Source organism: Octodon degus, unplaced genomic scaffold, assembly GCF_000260255.1.
Source record: "Octodon degus isolate 3935 unplaced genomic scaffold, OctDeg1.0 scaffold00043, whole genome shotgun sequence".
Lineage (NCBI taxonomy): Eukaryota > Metazoa > Chordata > Mammalia > Rodentia > Octodontidae > Octodon > Octodon degus.
In genome coordinates this window covers 12,693,539-12,699,136 of record NW_004524619.1, presented here as the reverse complement: position 1 = coordinate 12,699,136, position 5,598 = coordinate 12,693,539, and positions in this window count along the sequence as shown.

Genomic DNA, 5,598 nt, shown 5'->3' with positions numbered 1-5,598 from the left:
AAATTATTTTTGAACAATAAAAATTTAAAAAGGAAATAAAAAAGAACCTATAGCAAATGCCGATGGAGCAGATGGAAAAAAAACATACTTTCACTGTTGGTGGGAATGTGTTCATGCAACTACTGTGGAAATCCATGTGGAAATTCCCCAAAAAACTAAAGCCAGAGGTGCAATCTGACCCAGCCATTTCCCTGCTTGGTATCCTCCAGAAAGAATTAAAAGCATCACACCACAGCAATCTATGCACATCCATCTTTATAGGAGTACACTTTGTAATAGTCAAATTTTAGAAATAGTCCAAATGCCCATCAACCAATGAATGGACAAAGAAGATGTGGGTTTTAAACACAGTAGATGCCACTCTGACATCAAAAAGGTAAGATTTAGATGCTTCTAGGTAAATGCATGCACCTTGAGACCATGCTGTCCAATGAAATAAATCATGCACACATGTTTAAATATCCCACTGTTTCTCTGGCATAAGAAAGGACCAAACAGTATAAAAGATACTGTGAAATGGGAAGAACTTGTTCATGTGAGAAATCAAACAAGGGAAGGGGCTAAGGTAAAGAAGAAAAAACATAGAAACAAAGCTTTTGTCAATAAGAGTGGGGAGTAGGGTAGAAGGGAGTAGAAAGTAATGAAGAAAAAAATCAAGATATATTATGTCCAGGTACAGATTCCCTGATGAAAGCTATCATTATGTATGTCTAAAGTGTACCAATAAAATCCAAGACACAAAACAAAATAAAGAATAGAATGAGCCCAGGATCCCGGTGGTAAGAGCCGTGTTGCTGGGATTTCTCAGCACTGATTTCTCCATCTCTAGGATGTGGAGTTTCCTGGAACAGGAATTTAAGCAATGCCTCAAGGCTCCACCTTCAACCTTTTTTAATTATTTATTTTATTAATTTTATTGAGAAACAAATAGCAATGAGACAGTTTCAAAACAGGTTGGTAGGATGGTTACAATAATTAATACATTGCATGTTGTTGTCTTCATAGAGGTTATTCATAGTACAAGATGCAGACATGATATCCTGTCCAAACATTATTAGTACAAATCTTTCTTCTCATTGAATTAAGAGAAAGTAGCTGTATATCTATCCTAACTATTTTGGATGGATAGATAGATAGATAGATAGATATTAGATAGATAGATATTTCACTACAAAATGGTCTTTCATTTATATCCCCCTTTTTTGTTTAGTTTTGTCAGAGATGGCTAATTATCTATTACTGTTTTTTATTTTTTATTTTTTATTTTTTTCTTCGCATTCTGTAGGGATTTAAAGTTTAACATATCAATGCCTGATGGAAAATACCTGTCCACGATATGTCTAAGATGTTTGACATTCAGACAGATAGTGAGGTTCACCTTCAATCTTGATGCCGAAGTTGATTCCTACAGCTTCTCTCCTGTGACAGGTGTATGTTCCATTGCACATGTGCACACACACACATACACACACACACACACACACACAGAGAGAGTGACTGCTAGTGCACACCGGCTGGCCCACCGACTGTCAATTCCTCCAATTCATGTGAAGCAACCCTCAATTTGCAGCCTCATGACTTCCAACACCCTCATCAGGGCCCATTAATTTTTGACCAGGTTTGGAAGGAATGTGTCTTTTGCTTGGAGTTCGTGCTTGTTTCAGTTTTTATCTTTTGTCTTTGGGAGAAGGAAAGCTTACATTTATTTCTTGATCAAATAAGCTTGAAGATAAATGGCCAACAGGAGATAGCTCTGCAATGCCAAAAACAAAGTGTTTGTTTCATTTTTCATTCGTTAATGTGGTTCAGGGTCTCATTACACAGCTCAGAGTCTTAGTAATCCTCTTGTTTTCAGTGCTGGGATTGCAGGCGTGGACCACCATGCCCGGGTTCAGTGGCCAGCTCAGTGGGCCCAGGATGGGGGCTGGTGTGGCATGCACTACTGGGAATTGAACCCAGGTTCTTGCACTTGCCTGGCAGGCACTCAGACAGCTGAGCTCTCTCCCCAGCCCTCTGAAGGATTTTAGTGAGTAGCAAATTTTAAATTGGTATTGGAAAGCTTGCTCTGTGAGGCACATAGTGGCATGTCCTTGGGGACAAACTCCCTGTCTCTGTGTCCCTAAAACCTAGTTCAGGGCTAAGCAAAGGACAATACTTGATAAATGTGTGTGAAACAATAAATATTTAAACCGGAGTCATTTTATAAAGCTAAAGTAGCACAGATGTTTCAAAGTAGGAATGTGCCAGGGAAGTCACATTCACTGGTAAAGTTCAGGATAATTACATAAGAAGCAAGAAGACAATAAAAATATACTTCAGAAAGTAATTTTTATATCAAGAAAATTCTTTTAATGCTTTAAAAGACAAAAAAATGCTGTAAATTTTATATTTTACCAGTTTTAAAGGTAAGTATTCATAGTTCATGATTTTATTGTAATTACCAAGTGACAATCACATGCAGATTTACTCGGTCCCGTTTAATCCCGTAGGAGTTCACTTTTATATTAGAATTATACTTAGCTATTGGATTTTTAATCAAGAAATAATCACCCTTCTCATGAATACTGATTTTCATGGCATAAATTGTCAAATATGTGCAAAAAATATTACTTAGAATGTTAAGTCATTATTCGTGAAAAAAGTATATTCTCTACGTGGTATTTTTAGATTGTGCTCTCTCTGGTGCCCCACTCTCCTGCAGAGCCATCGCGCTGACTGCAGCAGGGAAGTGGCAGGGAACAGAGGAGAGAAAGGAAATTGGGGTGCCAGCCTGGTGCCCCCAGGCACAGCAAGCAAGCGCTCACCTGCTCCTGCCCTTGTGCTTGCTCTCCTCCTGGCAACACCAAGTCCCCGGCTCCTCCTGGCACCTGCTTGTTCCCATCTTTTGGGATCTTGCTGCAGCATCCCCTGCAGGGTGGCCTTGCCCAGCACCTATGGAGACCTGCAGTCTGACACTTTCACCTCGCCTCTGTGGGTCTGACACCTTGCCATCTGTGGACTTGCAGTTCTGCTCCCAGCAGCAGAACCTGCATGAGGTCTATCTTCTCTCCAGCTCCCATCCCAGCAGCCAGCATAAAGTCGGCACTTGAGAGATATTTAAAGAAGAGATGCCTGAATATATGACCCACCACTTGCATCTACACTACACTTGACCACACGCAGCCTACAGAATCAGCACACAACCTCTTCTATGCCAGCCTCCCATGGCTTCATCAATACATTATAATTACACGCACCCTTTCAGGTCCACTGGCCATTTCTTTCCATTCCTGTAGCAACAGGACCATGACATGTAGAGAGCTGCTACAATGGCGTGGGTTTGCCTCATAGGATGAGAAATTTGGGTGAGAGTCTAATGGCTGCTACTCTACTGCTTCTGGGACAATTCGTGTAAGACATTGTGCCTGATCCATAGCAACTGCAAAGAGTCCACTATGGGATCCATGGTTGACCCAGAAGTTGGAAAATCAGGAGCTATGCTGACAACAGATTCAAATGAGCTGGCTGTCATATGATTCTGTCACTCAAAACATGTAGGACATCTAAATACATTCATAATAGTTACTTTTCTTTGTTTAATCCCAGTTACAGGCATGCACCACAGTATGATTTGTCTGATCAAAAATGGACCACATATAAGACCATGGTGTTTAAGATTAAAACCAAGCTGAAAAACTGCTATGGGCCCGTATTTTTGCCATGCATTTTCTGTGTTTAGGCATGCAATTACTACTTTCAGCACTGTGTTACAATGGCCTGTATCCCTCATCACAATAACATGTTGTACAAGTTTGTAGCTGAGCAGAAATAGGCTCTGCTACACAGCCTGCACGTATGTAGGTGATACTGTCAGAGTTCAGAGGACTACTCACTAGGAGGCTTGCACAGTGACATAGTTGTTAAACTATGCATCTCCATCATTAAGCATGCATGACTATACTGTAACTCTCAGTCACTTAAGCTCATTATCTAAAACATAAGGAAAATGTCCACAAGCATTAAGATATCCAAAGATTATTAAATGTGTCTAAATACTATCCAATCAGATGACTTCAGAATGAGATTACCTAGACCTTAATACCAATCTGACCCCTTACTATTTTTACCATGTGGAGAGATTATTCAAAAACCACAAATTTCTCCTTCCCTAAAGGCTTTCTTCTTGCAATATGGTTATGTCCCTCCTTCAATCGAGACAGGATTTACTTTTGTCCCCTTGAATTGAGACCTGGCCCAGTGTTTCTTGCATTGATCCATCAGATATTATTAAGGCATGATGCCAGCAGCAGCTTGGAGGCAGTTGAATATTTGGGGGTTGTCCTCTCTTGCATATGGAAACCTCTGTGCTGCCATGTGAGTCTAGGTGGTCCCCTGGAGAGAGGGTGACCAACCACATGAGCAAGGCCCATTGTCTGTTGTCTCAGCGAAGACATAGAGAAACGAGGCCACTCCTGACAATCCAGCACTCACCATCCAAATCCAGAATTGCAATGAAACACAGAATTATGGGAAAAACGCAGGCTGGTTGTTTTAATTATATTTTGTTAGCAAAGGCCAAGTATAATGATTCTGGGAAAATTAGTTTCTTTCTTTAAGCTTTAATCTTTTAATCTGTAGAAAAAAAGATAATAACAGTATCAGTTTTGCTTCAAGAACTAAATGAGATCCTGTAAGGCAAGCACTTTCATCCTCTCTGGCACATTGCAAGTGCTGCATAGATTTGCATTTACTTCTTTGAGTCATCTGTATAAGTAAAGACATTGTCTTATTGTTCTCTGTTGTGTTTTGTTAATATAATATTATGTTGCCTGATAGTCATAACTTGAAACTACTGCCTCATGGGTTATGTTTTAAGTATGTCATGAACTGAATGCTTGTGTCACCCCAGTGTTCTTATGGTGAAATCCTGTGCCTAGTGTGGTCGCGTTGGGAGGTGAGACCTTTGACAGGAGAGTTGGTAGGGTGGAATGAGCGCCCTTATATGACAATGTCAGAGAGAGTTAGCTCGCTCTCCCTCCTCAGGACACAAAAGAGTCAGCCATGTGCATGACAGTGGAGGAAGCTCACCAGAACCCAACTGTGCTGCAGCCTCACAGCCCTCAAAATTGTGAAGAACAAAGTTTTGTTCTTCATAAGCTGCTGTCTTTGACATTTTTTACAGCAGCTTGCACAAACTTAGACAAAGTTGTTCACATGTGCGGCTCCACTTGCCTCATCAAGGTACCCACCTCCGTGGTGCCCCGAAGAAAGACGGCCTTTCCAAAGCATTCAGGCACCTCCACAAAACTGCTTCAGTAAGAAATGAGAACAAGGGGCTGGGCCAGGGAGATAGCTCAGCAGCCTAAGTGCCTGCCTGGCAAATGCAAGAACTCAGGTTCGATCCCCAGTACCATATGCTCCACACCAAGCTGGCTACCATGACCCGGCATGGTGGTGCATGCCTGAAATTCCAGTGCTGGGGAGGCTGAGACAGGAGGAGCACTGTGAGTCTAGGCTGGATAGTGAGTCCCTGTACCAGATAAATTAAAAAGAGAGAGAGAGAGGGAGAGGGGGGAGAGAGAGAGAGAGAGAGAGAGAGAGAGAGAGAGAGAGAGAGAG